This window comes from Dasypus novemcinctus, chromosome 26 (genome assembly GCF_030445035.2).
Source record: "Dasypus novemcinctus isolate mDasNov1 chromosome 26, mDasNov1.1.hap2, whole genome shotgun sequence".
NCBI classification, from domain to species: domain Eukaryota; kingdom Metazoa; phylum Chordata; class Mammalia; order Cingulata; family Dasypodidae; genus Dasypus; species Dasypus novemcinctus.
In genome coordinates this window covers 19,962,986-19,989,771 of record NC_080698.1, presented here as the reverse complement: position 1 = coordinate 19,989,771, position 26,786 = coordinate 19,962,986, and the positions used below count along the sequence as shown (strand labels likewise).

The window sequence follows — 26,786 nt, the reverse complement described above, 5'->3', positions numbered from 1 at the left end:
TACAGTATTATTTATTTACTTGGCGGTAGTGATGGTAGTAAGATGTGCTAACTTTGTCCATCAAAGAGGGAAGACTTTGGCATGAAAATATAATGAAAGGTGATTTTAACCTGATAGGAATGCTGTACCTGCAGTTTACAGGGCTGAACAGAGACACTGCATCCTGACAGCACAGGAATTAGAAGAGGCAGGGTGGGGAAGAGGGTGCAAGGTGAGAAGCTGAGAGTACAGGATCCAGTGCAATACAGAACTCCATACTCAAGGTATGAATACTCAGCTCATTTTATCATTAGAGTTCTAGGAAGGAAAAGGTCTTTTAATCTAAGATGTTTCTGTTTCTGTCTTTACCTTTTTGAGGGATAAATGACAGAGTTAAGGGAAGAACATTACGCACATCTTTATTTTAATATTTCGCAACTCAGACGTGATAATACTCATGTTATAATGTTAGACTTTTAAAAAAATGCAAACTTGGAAAGAACTACACCTCTGATTCTTCACTTTGTTCCATGCCTGGGCCATTTTTTTCTCTTTAGCATCTAAAAATTATATAAAAAATCCTTTTCCTCAAGCAAGGAGAATGAGGAACTCCATAACTTGACCAGTTCCTATCCAACTACATTTCCATGTGCAATGAAGGGAGTGTTTATTGTACTAACACATAGTATGTTTATCAGTGAAGTAATAGAATTCCCTCAGGTTTCTCTCTTTCACTGTCAACCCACAAAAAAGACTCCCTCCTTTGCTTTTTACAAATAAACTTTTGTTTTGACTTGCTTGTTTTTTAGTATTAACTCAGTTTTCATTTCTAAAACATTTGTTCCTGTGTCTCACTGTTTTAATTGAAGTTAAAATATTTAATGACCAGCAGGTTATTAAAAAGTCCCTTCATTTGTGGTCTTTTCCCACCCTACATCATCATGGCAATGGGAAGCCAGCAGAGGCCCCCCTGGGTGGGTCTGTTAGGTGTCTCGGAGCCTGGGGCCAGGCATCTGGTGCTCAGGAGAAACACCATGGACCTGAGCTCTGGGAAAAAGACCAACAGCATCTTGGAATATAACTCCATTTTTGCTATATTTGACACTGTCATTTACACTAAATGATTTTGGAATATTAACATTTTTTGACAAGAACCCCGTTCATTTTACTGAATATTGTCGAGTTGCATTAATTCCTTTCTCCCAATTTTGTCATTATCTAGATGAATTCTGAGAGACATTTTACACTGTTGTGTCTCTAGTGAATTGACATTATTTTTCTCATTTTCACTCTGCTCAGCCAGTACTATTTCAATATATGGTGGTAAAAACACTATAAAAAGTCTGGTAGGCATCATATTCTGGTTGGAGAGGTTGAGATACTTAGCTTGTGGGGCCCAGGGAATATTGTATATGGGATCTGATATGATAGGAAACAAATGTTAAATTCTTGAGAAAAGAGAGAGAGTGAGACCCATAAAATATCCCTAGTCCTCATCAATTTTAACTGATCATTTGTGATCTCTGATTGCAACATTATGAATTTGAAATTGTATCTCAGTGGCGTTTAATGATATTAACCTAGGCTTCAATCTACGATTTCTGATGTTCATTGCAGAGTGTTTTTGTTATCCTTTTGCACTATCTCCTGGCTTTGTGGACTGCAATTGGACACTTAAACTTTGTCCTTTAGTTTGTCACAGTTAATCTAAGGTACTGGATTTTTCCTGAGAAACCAGGAAGTTTAGGTCCATGAAGACCTCAAAGTTTCCTTTTCCATTTCTTTACTGACCCACAAAACAAAGCTTTGGCCCAAAGATAATTTGATGAAGTTATGCCCATGTTAACTTTTCTGTGTTGTTACTCGTGAGGTAGATAAAGAGGTCAGAAAAGAAATTTATTAGATGATTCAGGTCTTTCTGCTCTATTGAATTTTGCTACTACTTTACCTCCTTCCAGACAGCAGACACCTTTGAAACTTTAAACAAAAGGAAATGAATATGGCCTCACAGCGGCAATCATGTTCTTTTCATATGTTATCAGTCTTTATCAGCCACTTTAAAGCCACCAGAGTTGGGAGAATACATAAATTTGGTATATTTAGGCCAGCATGACATTGGTGAGGGCTTCTGAGATTGTGTCCATTTAACCAAGTATAACTCTTCCTGTGGATTATTTGCTTTCTGTTCCTTTTGGTCATTTTAGTGTCTTCCTTTGAAGAAGGTAATGGTTGCTATCTAACTCTTAAGTTATTCGTAAAAGGAATGTTATCCAAGTACAATGTATTACTATATTATCCAATGAAATCTTTTGTATCATTAAGAAAATATATCTCTAAACTATGTGTTTAGAACTGGATGAAAATGGCCAGTGGAAGCTTTTTTAAAACTAGGAGTATTATATACTAAAGTTGCAGTGACATTGCAAGTTTCATTAACATTTTGAATGCATCTCATGGCTAATTCTTCTAGGTTTTTTTTTCTTTTTAAATCATCAGTATTTAAATCTCATTATTTTAATTATATCCAATTAAATGTACTTGCATAATCAGTATATTTTGTTACATGCATTAGTAAAAAAAGTGCTTTAAGGTACTTTGCATACTGACTTCCATAATATATTACATTTGCATGACTAAAAATAGGTTTTACATAGATGTTTTAGATAGCACATGTAATGGGTATATAAATCAGACACCATATACTGTAAGCATATATTCTATGAAAAATCTTTCCTTCCTGGTTCTTAGTTTGGTTCATTTTACTTTTCTAAATTATTTTTACAATATCCTTTAGATAACCTAAATGCATTTTTAAAGCCCAAATGCAAAAGAAAATCTCACATATGCATATATTTGAAAGTATAATTACTCTGAAAAATCATAATAAAGGCCATACATTTGTTAAAGCACTAAGCAGTTAAATGATTGCTACATCAGTTATCAGGGTACAAGCCGGGGTAGTATATGGGTAGGGTTAAAGGCTTGAGAATCACAGGCTCTGCCACTTGTTAGCTTGGTAACCCTGGACAAGTTGCTGAATCCTCTGTGTGTCAGAACTTCATCTATAAAATGTGTGATGATATTTATACCTATTAATTGGGTAATTATGAATATTTATTGGATAATGCCAAATGGTAAGTGCAGAGTAAATATTTAATTTTTATATCTTAGTAGTTAAGGGGACAGGAGTATTTAGTTTTTAAATTACTGTTTCTAAGCATTTTGAGATTTGGCATGTCCCTTTTCCTTACTTGTCCCTGAAGGGAGATGAAAAAGTAACTTTTCATTGGAAAAGTAACTCCAGGTACTTGTCCCTGAATAGTGATGGAAAGTAACTTGTCCTTGGGAACCTGCTTGACTATTGACTCATGCCAGTTCTTTATCAGGAAGCAAGTGATCAGTGTAAATCATGAAAAGAGAAGTTAGTCCCATCTTGGGGTATGGATGCTAATGATTTCTTTGAAAGACAACTGCAGAAACTTCTGCATTAAAATCTTGTGGGGGGAGACAGATGTGGCTCAAGCAGTTGTGCTTCCATCTACCATATAGGACATCCAGGGTTCAGTGCCTGGTGAAGGCAAGCTGGCCCATGTGGCAAGCTGTACCATGAGGAGTGCCACCCCATGCAGGAGTGCCACCTGACACGGAGAGCTGGTGCAGCAAGATGATGCAACAAAAAGAGACACAGAGGAGAGAGAAGAAGAGACGTAGCAGAATAGGAAGCTGAGGTAGTACAAGAGAATAATCGCCTCTCTCCCACTCGAAGGTCCCAGAATCAGTTCCCTGAGCAGCTTAATGAGAATACAAGCAGACACAGAAGAGCACACAGGGAATGACACAGAGAGCAGATAACGGGTAGGGGAGAAATAAACAAGTAAATCTTTTTTTTTTAAAAAAGCTGTGGGAAGGGAATTACGGGTGACCAAGGCAAGTCTACAATACTTTGTAGACAGGAATGCTCATTTGTAAAGAAACAAAACCAGAGAAAAATAGATAAAGTAGGTAAACTCCCAGTGGATTAAGGCCTAATAAACAGATCTTTGCTATTTCCTTCTACCCCGGTTCTCTTTCACTAACAGGGATGACAAAAGATGACTCACAGCACACCACAGATCCTCCGGTTGTGTTCCTTTCTCTGCTAGGGCAGAGCCAGGAGAATATGTTTTCTTTAGTGCCATGATATAGTGTTCATGTTTTATTGTCAGGAGAAATGTCTCCTCTGGTTTAGTTCTCCTGCCCTTACTGTATTTTATTTTAATTTTGATAATTATTTTAATTATTCAAAACAAAATTAACTGGAACATCTACAAAATAGAATATCATAGGCATGCTGTGGAACCTGCATAGTTCCGATTATAATATTTTAAATAATTTATTATTAATGGGGCATTCTAGAACAATTATGATGTGGGGTGAAAGCTCTTTGTTAGTAATTAAAATATGGCATAGGGAACATAGGGAAGTAGATATGGCTCAACTGATAGAGCGTCTGCCTACCATATAGGAGGTCCTGGGTTCGAACCCAGGGCCTCCTGGCCTGTGCAGTGAGCTGACCCACGCGCATATCTGCCACATGCAAGGAGTGCCATGCCATGCAGGGGCGCCCCCCGTGTAGGGGAGCCCCACCTGCAAGGAGTGTGCCCCACAAGGAGAGCTTCCCCATGTAAAAAAAGTGCAGCCCGCCCAGGAGTAGTGCTGCACACATGGAGAACTGATACAGCAAGATAACGCAACAAAAAAGAGACACAGATTGCCGGTGCTGCTGAGAACGCAAGCAGACACAGAAGAACACACAGTGAATGGACACGAGAGCAGACCACAGGGGAGGGGGCAAGGGGAGAGAAATAAATTAAAAATTAAATATAACATAGTAACTTTTTGAAGGTATTTGGCTTTGATCAGGCTGGCCAATAATAAATTATTTTTTTAAAATCCCATTATGAGGAGGGCTGGTATCACTAGGCTTCCTGAGTTTTATATATTTTCCCCCATAAATTGTGGCATTTCTCATTTGAATGTAAAAATAGTTTAGAATCATTGTTTAGACTCACAAATGATTTTGAGGGAATAAAATATAAGTAGTAATTCACAAATATGTCTTATAAGAACACTTAAACACTTATCACCTAGTAGCCTAAGTATCTGTCTCCACAACCAACCCTACATCCCCAGATAGACCAAGAGGTCTTAAGATATAAATGCAGTTTTGGAGGAGTTTGTTTTGTTTTTTGCTTTGCTATTACCCACACTCAGCACTGTTTAGGCCCTGAATAAATATTTGTTGGATTAATTGTTGATTCTAAACAACAAGGCTTTTATGATAACTTTGTGCATTACTTAACTTTGGGTGCTACACAATGCACACTAAAATTTTGACCAAGAAACAAGTCATTTCCTGTGTTTATCCTACCATAAATGTCTATTCAATATTGCCCATCTCTGTAATAATTTTATGACCAAAGTGTAGGTGTACAAATGTCAATAGCTGAGACATTTGAATTCTCATGAGGCTATCTTGAACTTTGAAATTCTAAGCCCAATTGTAGAAACATTGTCCAGTTTTCACAGGAGGCAAAAGCAGAGTTAATTGGACTTTACGTTGTCTATAGCGACCCAACATGATTGGTGCTGGCCACACAGTACATGACCAGTAAATGTAAATTTCCTTCTTTGAGAAATTTCTCATTCCTTGCGATAGTAGACTCTTTTAGGTAGGGTTCAGTTTGTGGTGTGATATATTTCGTTGGGAAGTGGGAGTGAAAATGGGGTGATTTAAAATTGGTAAGGTGGTGCTCATGTGTAGAATTTCCATTCATAGAAATGAAGTTTTGAAGTTAGGTGGAAAGAGCATTTAAAATGATGTAATCTGTTGGTAAACAGTTCTGAGTCCCTCTGTTACTTCAAACAGCACAGCCCCTCCTATTATTCAATTTTCTGTGCATTTTGGAATTCTGTGCAAATTTTATGTGAAAAGAGGATGCCATTGCTCCCTTAAAGAGTCGTAATCCACTGATAAGGTTCTACTTTCTCCTTAAAACTGAGTGGTAATACATAATCACATAAAGCTGACTTTACAAGTTTCAACCACATTTAAATTCTTTATCATGAGGTACTCTAAATCTGCTTTTAATTTTTAAATAATCAGTATTTGAGTTTCAAATTTTAGATTTTCATGTTAAGCAACCTCTGTCCATGGGAAAAACCATCAAGATTTGCCACAACTCAGCCTCATTTATGCAAATGCCCAATAATGTTGGTGGTCACAGGGTACCCAAGGCTCAAGATTTGATCTAAAGCATCTTTTCCTCTATAACTCTGCCCCACTTCTCTTCCTCACCTACCCTTTGCTGCAGCCAATTGCTGAATATGTCACAGACACTCATGCTTGTGGCTCAAATTTTCATCCAACCTAATCTACATCTCTCCACCTTAGGAATCCCTGATGACCCTTTAAGGTTAGACTCAAGTGCACACCCCTTCTGTGTCCTCTAGTCAGCGAGTCTTTTCTTCCTCAGTGCTCTGGTTGTTGTGTACATGATTACCCTTGAGGGCAGGGATTATACCTTATCGTTGTGACCCTCACAGCATTTAGAAGAATTCTGTATGCATGGTTGATAATCTGTCCTTGTGGTTCTTTGATTAGAGAAGGATAGGAAAAGAAGGAAGAATTAGAGAAGCAGGTAAACAGGATTAGGAAAGTGTCCAGTTTGTCTTTTCTTTAAACTGAGCTCCTGGAAAACTGGGCCTTAATTGAACCTTTTATTTACCTTGCCATGTATAAAGTACATTCCTCTTAGCCCCTCCTCTCCTGGCATCATATTAACTATTTCAAAGAATGAGGAAAGGCAAGAGAGATAAGGTAAGAAGAAATGAGTTCTCTTGAATTTTCTCAAAATGATTGTGTGAGTAGGAGTATATGCAAATAAATGTTTTCAAGGCTGGATTAAATCAATAGAACACCACAATTGGCTGTCAGATGAAAATTTTGATTATAAGCCCTTAATTGAACTCCCCAAAGACAACTTTAATTAAAACCAAGTTGTCTGCCCTTTTATATTGGAGCACATTAGTGATCTTACAGTTAGTATCTGTTTCATACTTAAAATGCCATTACAATAAACAGAAACAATGACAGTGATATGAAATTCCCAATATGGTTGTAGGTTGGTCACGTTTGTTATCAGTAAATAGGAACAGCTGTTCTGCTTTATATACATAGATATCACCATTCTCTTTTTTCTAAGGTTAAATGCCATTGATTTATAACCTGGAAAGTAAAATACCTTTTGACATTATACAAACCATTTTTGATTATTGATATGCCATAAACATAGTGATTTGAAATAAATTTACAAATTCACTGTATTTTAGAAATTGATTTATTAGTATTAGGTTGGTGCAAAAGTTCTTGTGGTTTTGCATTGTTGAAATTTGCCATTTGCTATTGCATACATTCTTAAATAAGTGTGGTTACATTATACATCATTTTAATGTACATTTCCCACTTTGTTTTTATGCTAATGACTTATTACTTGCTGTTTATTTTATTTTTATTTCAGACTATGGGAATGATGTTAGACAAAAATCAAATTCAAACGATTTTCTTATGTGAGTTCAAAATGGGTTGTAAAGCAGCGGAGACAACTTCACAACATCAACAATGCATTTGGCCCAGGAACTGCTAATGTACGTATAGTGCATTGGTGGTTCAAAAAGTTTTGCAAAGGAGACGAGAGCCTTGAAGATGAGGAGCATAGTGGCTGGCCATCGGAAGTTGACAACAACCAACTGAGAGCAATCATGAAAGCTGATCCTCTTAAACTACATGAGAAGTTGCTGAAGAACTGAACAGCCACCATTTTATGGTTTTTCGGCATTTGAAGTAAATTGGAAAGGTGAAAAAGCTCGATAAGTGATGCCTCATGAGCTGACCAGAGATTTAAAAAATCGTCATTTTGAAGTGTCGTCTTCTCTTATTCTATCCAACAAAACATTTCTTGCTTGGAGTGTGACTTGTGACAAAAAGCGGATTTTATACGACAACCAGTGATGACCAGCTCAGCTGAGAAGAAACCCCAAAGCACTTGCATTAAACTTGCACCAAAAAAAGGTCATGGTCACTATTTGGTGATCTGCTGCCAGTCTGATCCACTACAGCTTTTTGAATCCCAGTGAAACCATTACATCTGAGAAGTATGCTCAGCAAATTGATGAGATGCACTGAAAACTGCAATGCCTGCAGTCAGCATTGGTCAATAGAAAGGGCCCAGTTCTTTTCCATGATAACGCCCAGCCACATGTCACACAACCAACACCTCAAAAGATGAACCAATTGGGCTACTAAGTTTTGCCTCATCCACCATATCCACCTGACCTCTTGCCAACCGACTACCAATTCTTCAAGCATCTCAACAACTTTATGCAGGGAAAATGCTTCTACAACCAGCAGGATGCAGAAAATGCTTTCCAAATCCCGAAGCATGAATTTTTATGCTACAGGAATAAACAAACTTATTTCTCATTGGCAAAAATGTGTTGATTGTAATGGTTCCTATTTTTATTAATAAAGATGTATTTGAGCCTAGTTGTAGTGATTTAAAATTTACAGTCCAAAACCACAATTCCTTTAGCACCAACCTATAAACTTTTTAAAAATTTTAGCAGCTCAATTCTCTATTATATAGGTATTCTACAAATCTTATACAATTCCCTACTTTTATAGAAAAAAAAACACAAAAAAAGGGCTAAAATCCAGGTTACTTGACTTGCTAGCCAGTGCTCTTTTCTTGACATTTTGCTGTCTTTTAGTGCTTGAGCTGGAAAAGTGCTTGAGCTGGTACAGGTGCAGCATAATTTTATAATCATGGCTTCTCAAATTTTTTTTTTGTTTTTTTTTTTTAAAGATTTATTTTTTATTTATTTCTCTCCCCCCCCAAGTTGTCTGCTCTCTGTGTCCATTCGCTGTGTGTTCTTCTGTGACCGCTTCTATTCTTATCAGCGGCACCAGGAATCTGTGTTTCTTTTTTTGTTGCATCATCTTGTGTCAGCTCTCCATGTGTGCAGTGCCATTCTTGGGCAGGCTGCACTTTCTTTTGTGCTGGGCGGCTCTCCTTATGGGACACACTCGTTGCGCGTGGGGCTTCCCTATGCAGGGGACACCCCTGCTTGGCACAGCACTCCTTGCGCGCATCAGCACTGCGCATGGGCCAGCTCCACACAGGTCAAGGAGGCCCGGGGTTTGAACCGCGAACCCTATCCATTGGGCCAAGTCCACTTCCTCAAATGTTTTTAAAAGCAAATCTATTTCTTCAAGTGCTTTGGACTTTCAGTTGCAGAAAGTTATTTCTGTTATTATGATCCAAGTTTCTACTCTTTCCTCATACCTGCCCACTAAAAATACTAGGAATGAGTTAAATTCTTTATTTGGGTCAGAATTAGTAAAGTAAACAAAACAAAACAAATACTTTTAAGGATCCTTTCCTGGTTAGGGACAGAAACCTGTTACATTGTCTCAAGAAAAAATGTAATGGAAAAACATGGAGAGATCTCATGAAACAAAACTGCAGAAGTTGATCCAACCAGGCACTTGGAGCCATGGTGGTGAAGACCATGTTGCAGTCAAACATCCTGCTCACCAGGAGTTAGGAAAGCCACAGTAGGCAAAGAGTTTGCATCAAGATCAGGACTAAAATACATTAATGGGGTGGTTTATCTAAGGAAGGACAGTTATGTGGGGGCTATGATGAAGAGTATGATTGTCCTATTTTAGATGAAGATAGTTGATGAGTTAGAAAGCCAAATGAAAGAAGGTAGAGTTACTTTTGATTGCCAGGGTTGTGATTTCTTTCCTGGATGCTGATTTCATACAGTTTTTGTGCTGAGAGCAATTAACAGTATATATATATAGTACATAAGACTTGAAACAAGGGGTTGTACTGAGAAGAAATTATAAGACAATATCAATGTAAAATTTTTCTCAAGTTCTGTATGAAGAAGCCGTATCATCTTACAGGGAAGAAATAGTGTACCTACAGCCCAGCAATAATCTAGAAGCGCTAGAGAGTAATATAAATCAGATATTTAAATGGGTTGTGCAGTGAATCAAAGATCATAGCACTTGACTTACAAGACTGGGCACTTTACAATCCCTTTTGCTGGTATCTCTGCCCACATCATAGAAACTGTCCAAATATCAGTAAAACTTTTATATTGAAATTGCGTTGTAGGACTAGTTAGTGGATAGTCTAAAGGTTTATTCCTGGGCTTTTTTTTTTTTACTCTCCTTGAGAAAGTTAATCTCAATTATGATGAAAACATTATTATTAAGGATTGAAGGTAAAAGCAGTCATTATTTAATGCTTCAATTGCTACGGAATAAATCCTGGATATCTGTTAAGTTTATTACAGAAAAAAATAAAGATGACCTCTTAAAATAAAATTTAACAATTAAAAAAAAAGTTGATACAGTCCTCATGGGGGGTAATAGCTCTCTCTCTGATAGCCACTCTTTCACTTCTCATTGTTATAAGTCTGCTTGATGCCACTCTTGTCCTAAGTCATGTATTTTGTTCACTTGGAATTCTAAGGTTATGTCAACGATACTGTATAAACTTGTCTTAGTTATTTATCATAGACTGTCCTGTGTAGTCTTTCAAAGACCAAGCTATAGTTCTTTGCTGCTTCTCTAGCTAAATTATAACACTCGCTAGAATGGTTAGGTTTATTGAGCATCTACAATATGTTAGGCTTGTTTCATACTGTATTTGTGAGGTTTGCTAAGGTAGCTTACAACAGTTTATTTCTACAGGTGGTCAGCAGCTTTGCTTTAGTTATAAGCCAACTATGTGTCTATTCTCGGTCTTCTTTTTTTAGAACCCAGATTGAACAAACAGCCCCTATATGGGACATGCAGTTCTTGAGGTGAGGGTAGAAGAGCAAGAGGCTGAGCAGAACCACACAATCAAATTTAAGATATGTGCAGCATGAGTCACTTCTGCTTACATTCTCTGGCCAATGCAAGTTACAAGGCCAAATCCAAAGTCACTGGGGCAGGGATGTATAAACCTCCTATTTGAAAGGGGCATAGTGAGTAATTGTGAACACTGTTAATCTACTACACACATATAATTTAACTCATTCAATTACCACAGTATTCTTAAACCACTGTATGAATCATTCATTTGCCACATAGTTATAGACCACCTACTGTGTCCTAGACAGTGTGCTCTTGAAGCTAATAAGGATTGAGTGGGGGATGCTTATTCAATTCTATCTTTAGATTCATAATGTGGGATTATTTTGTTTCAAATGTTGCGACTGTCAGATATATCATACTTTTGCATTTTTAAACAGCAGTTCTCAAACTCTTTGGTCTCATGATCCCTGTATGCTGTTAAAAAATTTTGAAAACCCCAAAGAGCTTTTGTTTATGTAAGTTGTATTTGTCAGTATGTACCATGTTAGTAATTAAAACAATAATTTTAAAGGTATTTGCTAATTTATTTAGAAATAATAATAAACTCATGTTAACATAACATTTTAAAATATATTTATTTTCCAAAGCAAAAAAAAAAATTGTGGAAAGAGTGACATTGTTTTACATTTTTGCAAATCTTTTCTGTGTCTGGCTAAATAGAAGATAGCTGTATTGTCATATCTGCTTCTGCATTCCGTCTTGCAATATGATACATCATTGACACCTCTGGAAAACTCCATTGTATACTTGTGAGACAATGAGAGTGAAAAGGGCAAATAATATCTTAATATTGTTAAGAAAATATTTTTTACCTCACAGACCCCCCTGAGAGTCTTGGAGATCATCAGCAATCCCCATATCACCCTTTGAGAACCAAGGGTCCCTGAATCACATTTTTAGAACAGCTATTCTAAAGAATATTCTGGAGGCAATTACATGGCATCCTCAGTACATTTTACTGAAGTTTCATCTTTCTGTTCATCTATTTTATAAGTTAGGTAACTTTGGTAATCAGGTAGGCTAACTTCTGTTAACAGATAATCCCCAAATCTCAGTGGCTGAACACATAAAGGTTTATTTTTCTTGTTCATATCACAGTCTAATGCAGGTCAGAGGTAGGAGTTCTGCTTCTGCCCTCTTTCCCTCCCCCAGTCATTTAGGGGCCTAGACTCCTTCCAACTTTTGTCCAGGGCCTTGTAATCCTCTACTGGATCTTCCATATGTGGTCAGCAGACATGGGAAAATTTTTAGAATCCAGGCTCACATTCTTCTGACCAAAACTCAAATACCTCTCCTAACTGCATAGGAGCCTGAGAAGTGTGGTGTGGCTTTGTGTCCAGAGAAAAGCAAACAGCAAGGTTTGGTAAATACATACCAGCCTCCACCAGAATAATCAACCAAGCTTCTACATAAACTTGTTAAAATAAAACTACATGATTTATTGTCAGGTCTTTTTGCACTAATGAAACTTAAATGGTACATGGTGTAAAGTTGTAGGTAGAGGCAATCTAAAATTAATAGAAAATATTTTTTAACTTTTTATTTTGAAATAATTTCAAACTTAAAAGTTGCAAGAATAGTACAAGGAACTACCCTATATCCTTCACCCATATTCGCCAATTAAGATTTTGCCACATCTTTAATTTTTCCTCCCCTTTCTTGATATAGATGATAGATGATAGATAGATCAACAGATCAGTAGATAGGCATTTTTTCTGAATGATTTGAGAGTAATTTGCAGATCTAATACCCTTTACTAAATATGTTTATGTGTATTTCTAAGAACAAAGATATTATCTTATATAAACACCCTACCTTTTTTCAAAATCAGGACATTTAACAATGATACAATGCGGCGGCTTGCTCGGTCGGTAGAGGTGGGGTCTGGCTGCGGACGAGGGGTCGGTCCAGCTCTGGACGAGGGGTCGGTCCGGCAGCAGACGAGGGATCGGTCTCACAAGGGGTTGCGCGGTTCGGCTGACGGGGTCGCCCGGCGAAGCCGGCGACGAAGGGGTCGCCCGGAGAAGCAGGCGACGAAGGGGTCGCCCGGAGAAGCAGGCGACGAACTGGGGACAAGGGAGGCCAGGCCCTTGTCGGGGGCTCTCAGGACTGGAGGGCGCACGGCAGAAGAACTACCGCGGAGACAAGGTAAACACGCAAGTCCACTTTACTGAGGGAGAGGCAACAGTTTTATAGGGGCTGGGGAAGGCTGATTGGTCGAAGCCACGCCCTGTTCTGATTGGTTGCCGGCGAAAGGTCAGTGGGCGGTACTGGACGGGGGAGGGGTGGTGGTTAGGGATTGGCTGTCGCTGTTGCTGGGGGAAGGGGCAGGGTTTAGGGATTGGTGGCTGCTGTTGCTGGGGTGGAGGGCAGACTTGAGTTTCCCGCCCACGCCTGGCTGTTGCTGCTGTCGGGGGAAGGGAAAAGGGCGGGCTGGATTTTTCCGCCCACACCTGGCTGTTGCTGCTGTCGGGGGAGGGGAAATGGGCGGGCTGGATTCTTCCGCCCACACCTGGCTGTTGCTGCTGTCGGGGGAGGGGAAAAGGGCAGACTGGAATTTTCTGCCCTGCGCCTGCGCAGGGAGAAGGAAGAAGAAGGGTGCCGCCCCACAAGGCATCGGGTGGCGCCATCTGGGAGGAGGGGTGGCCGCGGAAGCATGGCTGCCGAGAAGGGGAAACCCGAGGGCACTCTGCGCCCATGCCGAGCTTCCTTCAGGGGTGGCGGTGGGCCTGACCAACCACCCTATTATGGGGGCAGCGGAATTAGGCCTACCGCGGCCACTCCCCTGCCAGGCCAGCAAACCACACTTCAGCCCGAGGGGTGACCGCAATACAATACTATTATCTATGGCACAGACCTATGTCCTTTATAGCAATTCTTTTTGGTCCACTCACACATTGCATTTAGTTTTCATGTCTCTTTAGTCTCCGTTAATTTGGAATGTTTCTCAGCCTTTCTTTGTCTTTCACTTCATTGACATTTCTGAAAAGTGTAGGCCAATTAGTTTGTAGAATGCCCCTTAAATGAGTTTGTCTGATGTTTCCTAATGATTAGATTCAGGTTATGTGTTTTTTGCAGGAATATTATGAATATTATGAAAGCGGTGTTGTGTCCTCAGTGCAATTTATCAGGAAGCATGTGATATCAGTGCATAAGTGATGTTAACATTGGTCATTTGGTTAAGATGGTGTGTGCCAGGATTCATTGCGAAGGTACTGTTTTTTCCTTTAAAATTAATAAGTCATTTATGGGGACATAATTTGAGACTATGTAAATACCTCATTTCTAATGTTTTAAATACTCTATGGCAGGGGTTCTTAACAGAGGGTCCATGAGCTTAATTTGAAATTCAAAAAAACATTCTTGTGGGGACATGTTGGTGCAGGTGTGATATATTTATTAAATAATACACAGTATAGTGTGGACTTAGTAAGGGGTCTGTGGTTTTCACCTGACTGGCAAAGGGCTCTGTGGAACAAAAAAGGTTAAGAACTCCTGCTCTATGGATTTCCGGCTACCAGCCTGAAACCACTGAAGGAGAAGCTGGGAAAAGATGCTCACAATCAACTCTTACAAATCAGTCAAGCTGTTTCCAGTACACCATTAAGGAGACCCATAGCCATAGTCCCTATGTGGTACTTCTGCCTTCCATCGTTAATGCATATGTTTGGGGGTCAACTGTTAATAAGTGAATGACAATAATTTGAAATGTCAGCTGGTTGTTGACTCCCTAACAGACTCATTTTTTTAGAACAGCCATTGAAATAATTAAAAGCAGCAGTATATAACAGTTGCCACAACACTGCCTTTTAGTTTGATTAAATATTATTCTGCTATAAATACTACCTACCCCCAAAAAGAAAAAGAAACAACTTACCTTTCAGTAATTTGTAAACCTTTTAACTTCTAAGTCTGAACTCCATCACATATCACTATAAATTGACAATACTTTTTGGATTATAGACATCATAAAATTTCAGTTAATATTCAGTTAAAAATAGAATATAATCCAGTCACCTTATCTTTTTTATTTGCATTCTACAACATCTCTGGTGAATTTTTATTATTTTTAAGTAGCTTCACATTATGTTTTATGATACATTTCTTTCTGCAACAGTTTTGCATACAGATGGAAATGTTGGGAATTTAGTTTAAGGCAGATCTTTTTTTTTTCCCCTCTCATTCTATTATGTGATTGATCTGGTCAGTGAACAAGAAATTCTTCGAGGCCATCCATCACTGCAGGCAGCAGCTGAGCTAAACCTTCTAACTCACTGCTTCCAGTCACTCATGCAAGATTCTGGTTATAAATATTAAATGTGCAAACAACTGTTTAAATTAGCTGTCCTATCTGTTTTAATACAATTTCGGTAGAAAAGGAAGCTGATATACTGTTTAGTAACAAGAGATAAAATATAGTGAGTTCAGTATTATCTTTCTATACCTCATTGAATTCATCTGTTGGCAAATATTTAAAATAGTTAGATCAAATTAATTCCTGTTCCCTAAAGTTAATTTAGAAATAAGGCAGCTGAGCATGTAATTTATTGTAGCTTTTTGGGTTTTACATTCAAACAGTCACAAAACTGTTAGTAATTGTAAATGTAGCCATCTGTCATAAATATAGTAGCCAATTGTTAGAATGCTTAGTTTTGTGAATTTTGTTACCTCTTTGCAATAAAAAAAATAGCTTAATATTTGGAAAATATTTGGGCAGGAGGGAAGATAGCAGCTGGCTTATTCAACATTCCTGGTAAGCAGCTGAATATTGAATATGTGCAGGTGTTAGTACTTCTGCTACTTGGAATTGTAACAAGTGTGTATACTTTCACTTGTTTGCTATACATAATAGGTAAAATGCCAACGATGTGAAGTGACTTCTAAAATCCTATTGGTGTATAATGAATTTAGTAAACTTCCAAATAGCTATCAGAGTTTTAAATTTATTCTGCAAACTATATTATGCTGGGAACATCCTTTCAAGGAGAAGACATGTCTCTAAGCTTACATTCAGGGTATAAATGAACTGCTTACCAAGGAGAAAATTATTTGTGGCCGTTTATAGGCATGTAAGGTGTTCAGTAGCATGTGTCTCTTAGTAGTTGGATTGCAACCTAACAGAAAATCTGTTTATCCATCTCCGATTTTCTCTTCTTCCTTTCACAGCATTTTGGTTAGGGTAGCAATGAACTCAGCTAAATATATTCATCTTGCTAGATTCCCTTAAAGCTAGAGATGGCCACATGAACCTAGTTCTGGCCAATAACATACAAGTGGAATTAATTGGGTAAGACTCTTAAAAAAACTTTTAAAAGGGTCAGTTCAGCTGCCTTGCACCTTAATCGTGTCCTTTGGTGTGTTGCTCTTTCCTCTTTTTCTGCCTGAAATATGAATACAGTGCATGGCAGTATTATTATATAGGAATGCAAGCAACTTTCTTTACACTATCAATGCAAAAGCCATGTGCTAAATATGGCACAGCAAGAAACACCTGGGTTTCAGATGGCACTATTGCGGCACTAACTTGCCCTGAACTGCTCTCCCCTCGACTTGAATGAGTTTCATAAACCTCATTCTTGTTTAAGCCTCTGTTTGTCAATAGTATATGTAGTCTAACTCCTTCCTAACTGATACATTTTTCTTTCTTTATTAATATCTAAGTCTTCATGAAATTATGCAGTGTGTTTTTTAGAGCACAGTCTGCTTTGTAATTACAAAAATAAACCTTTATGTATGTCCTTATTTGGAAATAAATTTAACCAACATTGCCATATTAATAAACCCCATTATTTTCAAATGTAAGAATAGTATTCAAAGGTACTTTTGGTGATAAAAATCAGGGCTGCAGGAAAAAGTTCAGGGAATTTTCTTATCTTGTCTCTCAAAATTCCAAATTTCTACTGCCTTTTTCTTTGATTAATTCCTGTCTTCTTTTCTTACCTGTCAAGTGCACATAGTCTGATGAGGAAGCCAAGATATAAACAAACAATTGTAGTGCAGTGTTTGAAGTTGTAGTGATTTTATTATTTCCCTGCTTAAAAGCTTTCCATGATCTTAGGTATACTGTGTAAGGCCTTGCAGTCTGGCCCCAATAGTCTTACCCAACTACATTTCCTGCACCTTTCCTTCCTTTCTCCCAACATATTTCCTCTGTCCTTTGCTGTCCAAACCACTAGACTATTGGTAGGATCTTGAACTATCTCATACTTTGATTCTTTCATATCCTCACTTATCCTTTTGCTTCTGTGCCCTCTCTCATCTCCATCTGTCAAATACTGCTCATTCTTCAAAACTCGGTTCAAGTGCCTTTTTCCCCAAAGCTTTCCCTGACTTTACCAGGTAGGATTAAGGACTACTTCATCTTCTGTGCTTTCCATAAAATTCTTTTTATGCTTCTATGATAGGATTGATTAGGTTGATTTATAGTTATTTACAGGTCTGTCTGTACCAGTAGAGTGTGAGTTCATGAAGAGATGAGCTATGCTTTATTTTGCAGCTCCAGCACCTAAATCAGTGTCTGGAATGGAGTAAATTCTCAACATTTGGGTGTCTGGAATGGAGTAAATTCTCAACATTTGGGGTATATTTTTATAACACGAAAATATAAAAATTTAAACTTTCTGTACTTCTCATTGAGTATTAGGATTATTTACATGTTTATTAAATTTATCCCTGTGAAGGAAATTCTGCTGCTGATTAAATTATATTCATCAATTACATAACAAAGAATCATTCAAAGGGTCTTAATTTACCAGCTGTTTTTCCCTTGGTAACCACTACAATAGATTGTCCAAGCTGCTGTGTAGCAATTTTAGGCTATTTATTTATTTATTTATTTTGGTGTTGTTGAGATTTTTTAATTTATTTCTCTTCCTTTTCCCTCCCACCCTGCCCTGGTTGTCTGTTCTCTGTGTCTATTTGCTGCGTCTTCTTTGTCTGCTTCTGTTGTTGTCAGCGGCACGGGAATCTGTGTTTCTTTTTTGTTGTATCATCTTGTTGTGTCAGATCTCCGTGTGGGCGGTGCCATTCTTAGGCAGGCTGCACTTTCTTTCCCAGTGGGCGGGTGTCCTTTCGGGGCGCACTCCTTGTGTGCGGGGCTCCCCTACTACGCAGGGGACACCCCTGTGTGCCATGGCACTCCCTCCACGCATCAGCACTGCACATGGGCCAGCTCCACACAGGTCAAGGAGGCCCAGGGCTTGAACCCTGGACCTCCCATGTGGTAGATGGACGCCCTAACTGCTGGGCCAAGTCTGCTTCCCAATTTTTGGCTATTTAGGAGAACAAATTGCCACCTAGTAAAATTTGTTAACTATGAAAGATTTCCAGAAATCTTTACATATGAAATAGATAATTTATGTTCATTTAGAAATGGTTGAGTTGGACCACTGACCGAACACAGGGAATGAACTCCGTGAACCAGCTAGCCATTTCATTTTCCTTTGGCTTACCAATTTTTTTCTAGGCAAGGAATATCACCTAGATCTCCCCAGGTAATTTTTATCTTCTTTAGTTGAATTCAATTCAGGGCTTAAGAATTTTTCAAGGATCACCTCTTTAAACTTAGGACCCATTCTTTTTTTTTTAATTTTTAAAGAAGTTTTAGATTATGTAAGTGTTACATAAAAAAATATAGGGGATTCCCATATGCCCCCCCCCCGCCACTTTCCCATATCAACAACACCCTTCATTAGTGTGGTACACTTGCTAAAATTGATGAACACATATTGAAGCATTGCTACTAACTGTCAACTATAGATTACATTATAGTTTACACTTTATTGCACACCTATTGTGTAGGTTATGACAAAATATTAATATATAGTGGCCTGTATCCATCATTTCAATGTCACGCAGGGCAATTCTGATGTTCTGAAAATGGCCCCATATTACACCTATTCTTCCCTCTCCCTCCCTCAGAACCTCTGGTGGCCACTGCTTTTATATCAATGATAAAAGTTCTTCCATTGCCAGAATAACAGTAAGTTTAAAATAGAATAATAATAAATCTATTTTAGTCCATTGTTCATCCCCCAATCTTGTAGATTTTGGGATGGTGGTGTCCACTCTGTTTCTAATTAAAAGGAGCCTAGGTTCCATGGGTCAGATGGATGGAACTATCTTGCTTGCAGTTGCTAACACTCTTTGTTCCTTGGGATAGGCATTGTCCATCATCATCTCCTTGTTAGTTGTCCTGGGTGAGTCCATTGAACTGGAGAGTAGGTGTTGCAACTCTGCTGAGATGCAGGACTCAACTGGCACATGAATAGACCAAAGCTTTAAGTCTCTGGGACATACTTTTACAAGTATACTGCTAATTTTAGGTTCAAATAAAAGGGGCAGGGAAGCGAACTTGGCCCAATGGATAGGGCGTCTGCCTACCACATGGGAGGTCCATGGTTCAAACCCCGGGCTTCCTTGACCCGTGTGGAGCTGGCCCACGTGCAGTGCTGATGCACGCAAGGAGTGCCGTGCCACACAGGGGTGTCCTCCGTGTGGGGGAGCCCCATGCGCAAGGATTGCGCCCCATAAGGAGAGCCGCCCAGCACGAAAGAAAGTGCAGCCTGCCCAAGAATGGCACTGCACACACAGAGAGCTGACAAAACAAGATGATGCTACAAAAAGAAACACAGGTTCCCGGTGCCGCTGATGAGGATAGAAGCGGTCACAGAAGAGCACACAGTGAATGGACACAGAGAGCGGCAATTTGGGGGGGGGGAAGGGAGAGAAATAAATACAATAAAAGAAAAGGGGCAGAAGAGCCATGTGTAGGGAAACTATAAATGAGTCTTAAATTTGTTACACTGTAGAACATAAATTCCAGAGTAAGGCCCATTGACAGGGTGCCAAATTCCTAAGATTGTCTGCCCTGCTTATTGTGTCTGGATGTCTCTAGAGCCTTTAAAAGCCCCTCTGTTTGAGGCACTGTTTTTTTTGTTTTGTTTTGTTTTTTTAAAGATTTATTTATTTCTCTCCCCTTCCCCCCCCACCCCAGTTGTCTGTTTTCTGTGTCTATTTGCTGTGTCTTTTTGTTTTGTCCACTTCTGTTGTTGTCAGTGGCACGGGATCTGTGTTTCTTTTTGTTGCGTCATCTTGTTGGGTCAGCTCTCCATGTGTGCGGCGCCATTCCAGGGCAGGCTGCGCTTTCTTTTGTGCTGGGCGGCTCTCCTTTCGGGGCACACTCCTTGCGCGTGGGGCTCCCCTCCGCGAGGGACACCCCTGTGTGCCACGGCACTCCTTGCACGCATCAGCACTGCGCATGGGCCAGCACCACACGGGTCAAGGAGGCCCGGGGCTTGAACTGCAGACCTCCCATGTGGTAGACGGACGCCTTAACCACTGGGCCAAGTCCGCTGCCCTGAGGCACTGTTTACCATGGCAATCAAGGACATCCTGCTGAGACGTACATAATCGTAACTTCTGGAATGATGTCCTAACTCACTTTTCATAAAAACTCATTTGTATTTAATGTTTCTCCCTTTTAGTCAGGGTCTTTTTCTGGATGCATTGCTAATTGGTAATAATCCCTTGGTGCCAGGGAGGCTTATTCCCAGGAATGTCACATGCCTGGGATGAAGGTAGTGTGTATGCTGAGTTTGGCTTAAAGAGAGGCCATATTTGAGCAACAAGGAGGCTTTCAGGAGGTGACTCTTAGGCAATATGTAATACAAGAAAAGGTTCATAAATACAATCATCAATATCAAGGGCTTGGTGTAATGGTCTGTCTTCCTTCACTAGGCACTGCCCTTGTACTCAGGGGATTCTTGTCATTCTAGTGGAACTCCCCAGGATGGGGAATTCAATATTCTTTTGGCTAATATTCTCTTGTCTTAACCACAGCTTATAATAAGTGCATGTAGAAAAATCTGTATGCACTTATGCACATGTAGATTTTTCTTGGTTAAAATCATTGATGTGTTCTTTGGTTAATTTTATATAAATAGAATCTTAAGCAGTATGCTGCTAGCCATTGATAAGGGTGTAAGAAAAATGTTTACTAGCTTGGGTGATGATTTAGTTGACCTCTTTTCAATTTGTATAATGATTTAACATGTTTGGAAGGTACTATAATTTGTTTTTTCTTCAAGAGTCTTCTGGAAAGCTGACAAGTGTAAGGGCTGCTTTATGAAAGTATTCTCTCCCAGAAAACTATCCAAAATGAATAAGAAACAAAAAATAGGGAAGAAAACCAACTCAATTGGCATTTGTTTTATTCTGCTAAGGTTGTCAATGGAAAATACCAGAAATGGGTTGGCTTTTATAATGGGGATTTATTAGGGTAAAAGTGTACACTTCTGAGGCTGTAAAAATGTCCAAATCGAGGGATCATCAGAGATGCTTTCTCACCAAAGATTGGCTGCTGGTTGGATCCTGGAGTCCTGCCACATGGCAAGGCAAAATGACAGCATCTCTTCACTTTGGGCCTGCTCCATTGATTCCAGTCTCCAGCCTCTTTCTCAGCCTCTCAGGTTTTCTCTATCTTCTTGTTCTCCTCTCTCTCACATGGCAGGGTCAAAATGGTGGCTGCCCTTCTGTTTCTGCTTTCATTTGTCATTTTATGTAACACTACAGCAAGAGGACTGAGACCTAACTTGGGTTATACCTCACTGACATAGTCCAATTGAAGGCCCTAAAGCAATCTAATCAAGAGTGATCTTATTTAAAGGTCCCTTAACTAAATCTAATCAAAAGATCCCATCTATAATGCATTTACAGGCAGAGGAATGGGTTAGCCTTAAGAATGTAAGTTTCTGGGTTCTCCCAAAGACAAACCAGAACAGCATCAAAAGTTGGCAATAATGCCTCTCACTGTCTACTGATCTACTAATGTAAACCTACAACATGTATTAATTTAACTTAAGGTCTTTGATTTAAAAGGGAGGGGGCAAAGGAAAAGCAAATACCTTATTATTCCCTTAGACCAGACCTGGAAAATATCTTTATATCTTAAATTAGCCCTGTGTGTGTGTGTGTGTGTGTGTGTGTGTGTGTGTGTGTTGGTGGTGATGGGGGTTGGTGACTCTGTCACTGGGAAAAATCCTTGTCCTGGAGACTTAGATTTTGTGAGCTCATAGAAAAAGGAAATTGATTTACAAATAGAGTGCCTCATATATACTTGAAATTGGCAAGATATAACCACATTTATTAATTTTTCTACAAAAAAAATTTATCCTCTAAGCATTGCTTAGGCATTAACAGGGGCACAAACACTTTCTTCTAGAGTTGGCAAAACATCTTAGTGAGAAAACAGCTGCAAAGAAATATAAAAGTTTGCATTATTTTTCCTTTCTATACAAATAGCTTTATGAACTCTGAGACTTCTTCATTTTCTTTGTCTCAATATACCTATTAATGGGGTTATTCAACACCTTTCTTAACTGGATGACATTTTCCTGACAATCTCAGACATTTGGTGTTCAGTTCAAAACTGGGAAACAAAATGCAAATACTGTCGAGCAACCAAGTCACAGGTATCATTGCCCAAAATCTTATGTCCTTAATTCAAATGAGACTCCTTCATTTCCTCTTTCAGACCCTATTCTTATTTCACACAAAATTCCAAATTGTTTTTTTTAGAGCAAAATAAAAGCTAGAAAAATTAAAAGGAAAACAGAGGTGGAAATTTAGTATTAAAAGCAGGTATGCAGGAAATGAATCATTTTAGCTTTATTTTGTAAATGCCTTTACTTTGTCTTCCTTTTGGGAGGATATTTTCATTGGATATAGAATTCTATATTGGATATAGAATTCTATGTTTTCAATTTTTTTACTTTTAATTTTTGTTTTTATTATTATTTTTTTAGTACTTGAAAACTGTGGTTCCCTTGTCTTCTGATCTTGTTTCTAAAAGTTGTATTTGAATTTCCTGTCATTGTTTCCTGAATGTAATGTTTTTTGTTTCTTTTTCCCCCTCTAGCTGTGGCAGTCTGTCTTTGATTTTCAGCACTTTGACAATGATGTGTCTTGGTGTAGTTTTCTTCGCATTTATTTGGCTTGAATTTTGCTAAATTTTTTTATCTTTATGATTCTATCTTTCATTAGCATTGGGTATTCTTGGCCATTATTTCTTCAAATGTTTCTTCCATCCCATTTTCTCTTTCCTTTATACTCCAATTACACAAATTTTAGACTTTTATTTTGGCCCATAGATCTTGGATTCACTGATCTGGTGTTTTGGACTTTTTTACTTTTTTTTTTTCTCTTTATGTTTCCTTTTCAGTACTTTTCGTTGACCATTCTTCAAGTTCCCTGATTTCTTTCTGTGCTATGTTCAATTTGTTGTTTTCCCTGTATAAAGAATTTTTCATTTTTGAGAATGTATTTATTATTTCTTGAATTTCTATTTGGTTCTTTTTTATAGTTGCCATTTCTGCTAAAATTTCCCCACACCTTTATGTATGTTGTCCACCTTTTCCGCAAGATCCTTTGTAATTTTTATTATAGTTATTTTTAAATCTCTGACTGATAATGCCACTATCTCAGTCAGCTCTCTATCTGCTTCTCTTAACTCAAGACTATGGGTTCGTTCTTCTTTGTGTCTTTTAAAAATATTGTATATCTCACATTATGTGTATATGAGCAGTAAAATCTTAAGTAAACATTTGTCTGAAGAAAAGGGCATGTCCCTTCTTTTAAACCCCTGGAGGTGTTGGAGCTGAGTCAATCTGCAACTGGGCTGTACCTGGGCTTTATTACAGCTTTAGTTTGATTCAGTTCACTACTACTGGCTTCACATTCTTTGAAGGCAAGTTCAGGTCTTTCCCTTAAGCAGGGCTTGGCCTCTGACCATAAACAAGATATCGCAAATATACACATGTATGACCAGCTTTCCAAACTGTGGGAGATATCTCTTGCTGTATAGCCCAGATGCTAGGTTTTGGGGTCACTAGGGAGTTCTCTGTACTTTTAGCTCTGTGCCTTGGGAGATCTTTCCTGCTGCATGAGCCAAGCCTGCCTAGGGAGTCTAGCCTGTACTTTGAAGGCCTGGAATTCCTTGGAGAAATTTCTTTCAATTCTGCTGACCACCCCCTGCCTTTGACAGCTGAAAGCCCAGAGTGCCTCAGATGAATTTCTCTCTGTTCTCTTGCTCCATGCCCTCCATTCAGTAAACTGCTCCCAGCACTTGGTGAAGATGCATGGGAAAAAATTGGCAGGCAGGTGAAGACTCACTTTATAGTTTATAGTTGAGGTTTCTTAGACTTCAAATCCATTACTTCAGCATGCATGCTGCTGTTAAAAGTTGGGCTCATTTCTCCTTATTCTTTTCCATGGCTAATTCCTTGTTTTCCTTCTGCCCTGTTAGATATAAAAACAGGTATGGGACTCTTCTTTCTGATGAGGGACTCATTATTTTCTGGTATTTAGTTCATTACATCTTTTTTCATTTACAGCTCTCTGTTTTTTTAAAAAAAGCCAAGTTTGTATTTTACCAGACTTATTTTGGTTTCTGGGATGAGAGTAACAGTCTTTTACAATGTTTTTTTTTTTAAGATTTATTTATTTATTTCTCTACCCATCCCCCCACCCCCACCCAAGTTGTCTGTTCTCTGTGTCTATTTTGCTGCGTCTTCTCTGTCCGCTTCTGTTGTTGTCAGCGGCACGGGAATCTGTGTTTCTTTTTGTTGCATCATCTTGTTGTGTCATCTCTCCGTGTGTGCGGCACTGTTCCTGGGCAGGCTGCACTTTCTTTTGTGCTGGGCGGCTCTCCCTATGGGGCGCACTCCATGCGCGTGGGGTTCCCCTACGCGGGGGACACCCCTGCGTGGCAGGGCACTCCTTGCGCGCATCAGCACTGCGCGTGGGCCAGCTCCACACGGGTCAAGGAGGCCCAGGGTTTGAACCGCGGACCTCCCATGTGATAGACGGACGCCCTAACCACTGGGCCAAGTCCGCCGCCTCTTTTACAATGTTATACATCCTATTTTGGCCCCCTCCCCCAACCATCTACCCATCCACCCATCCTATCTGTGGATGTAGAAAGAAATAGTTTCAGCTTCCCTAAGGTCATAAAAGAGACTTGTCACTGAGAACCACATTTGCTTTCACCTATTTCTTGGGTCTAGGATATTTTTCGAATGGGATTTACTAATTTATATTGTCTTTTAGGCCTCTTCAAATCTAGACATGAGAATAATTAATATTTAAATTTGATTAGTTCACAAGTAATGTAGTCTCTATTGACCACCAAAGAAGATTAAGAACCAGACGATGAAAATATTTAATTATATTAATGTATTGAAACTTTTATGACAATAAGAGCTAATGGTACTTTGGTGACAGTTATCGTCTTTCTGTAAATATAGTGGTAGGATATTAAAAGCATCATTATTATCAGTATTATTTCACATCAGTTGAGTTTATCTAAAGGGACTAATTTAATATAAAATAACAATATAAACATGAAGCTTAATTCATATAAAAATTATAGGAGAGCAAAATTCATACATGGTATACTTTAAGTATGTTATAGTCTCAATAGAATGGTACTTACCACAGAACACAGTGTTATGTAAGATGATTTTTGATTCATCATGTAACTGCAAGAAAGAATATAGGAGTTCCAGTCAGAAATACTGGTTTAATAATTAACAAGGACCATTGGCAAGTGATTTAATTTTCTGGGAGTCTTTGTTTCTTTGTATGTAAAAGGAGAAAAGTGTCTATCTAATGTGAGGATTAAGTTTGATGATAAGAAGAAAATAATTTTTAAACTGTAAAAATGCTAACAAATGCTTTTGTTAAAAGAATGTCATGAGTACTCTCCTTTTTATATAAACTTCAAGTAATAGCCACTTGGGTGAGAGAGAAATATGAAGAAAAATAGAGCCAGTCCAAATTGATAAGCCTAGGAACACAGATTTGGCATCCTTCACTGCACCTGGAGATCACACCAAGCATATCAGTTTTGTGGTCTAGAATAGGAATAAGAGACTAAAATTCAGTAGTTCGCTCTACGGTGTTAATTTGTGAGTAGCTTATAATGTTTTTTTCTTATGGTGGCTAGAATACACATCAGTATTAAATCAAAATTGTGGTATAATAAATGACAGTTCTTATCACATAAATTACTAAACAGATGTATTTTGAATTTTTGAATTTTAAATGAGAGTTTAATTAATAGTCAGCAGTGCCTAGCCTGATAGTTGCTCAATAAATTTTATTGAGTAATTTATTTCACATATTTTAGCAAATACTCCCACAAGCTTCTCTTGTTTAAAAGCATTTAATTATGTTGGATGTAAAGTATATTGTTAGAAAGCAATGTGTAATTTTTCCCTGTGATTCATCTTAAAATTGGAGATCCCTGGTGTGGGATTGAGTATCCCTCAGGAAGGAAACTAATGTTTATTCAGTACATGAATGTGCCAGGTTCTCATATTAACACATTCTCAGCCACTTGGGAGTGAGAGATATTAGGTCCCTCTTGTAGATGAGAAACTGAGGCTCTGAGAGTAACTTTCCCAAGACTTCTCAACTGGTTAATGGAACTGGGACCCCAGTTCAGTTCTGTCCAACTCAGACAATCCACACAATTTAAAAATATTTATTGGAGAAGGTATGCATTTACAGAACAATCATGCATAAGATATCGGATGCCTACACACCACTCCAATACCAACAACACCTTTTGTTGTAGTCGAGCTTATGGATGATAGCCCTCCCCCCTTTTAAAAAATAATTGTACTGTTAATTAAAGTCCATGGTTTAACTTAGGTTTCCCTGTTTGTATAGTGCAGTTCCATGGATTTTTTTTTAAATTTTTTTATTATATATACAATCTAACATATTCCATTTAAATCATATTCAGATATATATTTCAGTGCTGTTATTT

At 38.5% G+C, this 26,786-nt stretch overlaps 1 protein-coding gene and 1 pseudogene across 9 annotated transcripts in view; both read left to right on the top strand.

Moving 5' to 3' along the window:
* CFAP20DC (CFAP20 domain containing) overlaps window positions 1-26,786 on the top strand; it is a 341,279-nt gene that overhangs the window by 22,426 nt on the left and 292,067 nt on the right. The gene's annotated exons all lie outside the window — the stretch shown is intronic.
* Window positions 9,498-10,193, top strand: LOC139437647 (adenylate kinase isoenzyme 6-like; annotated as a pseudogene).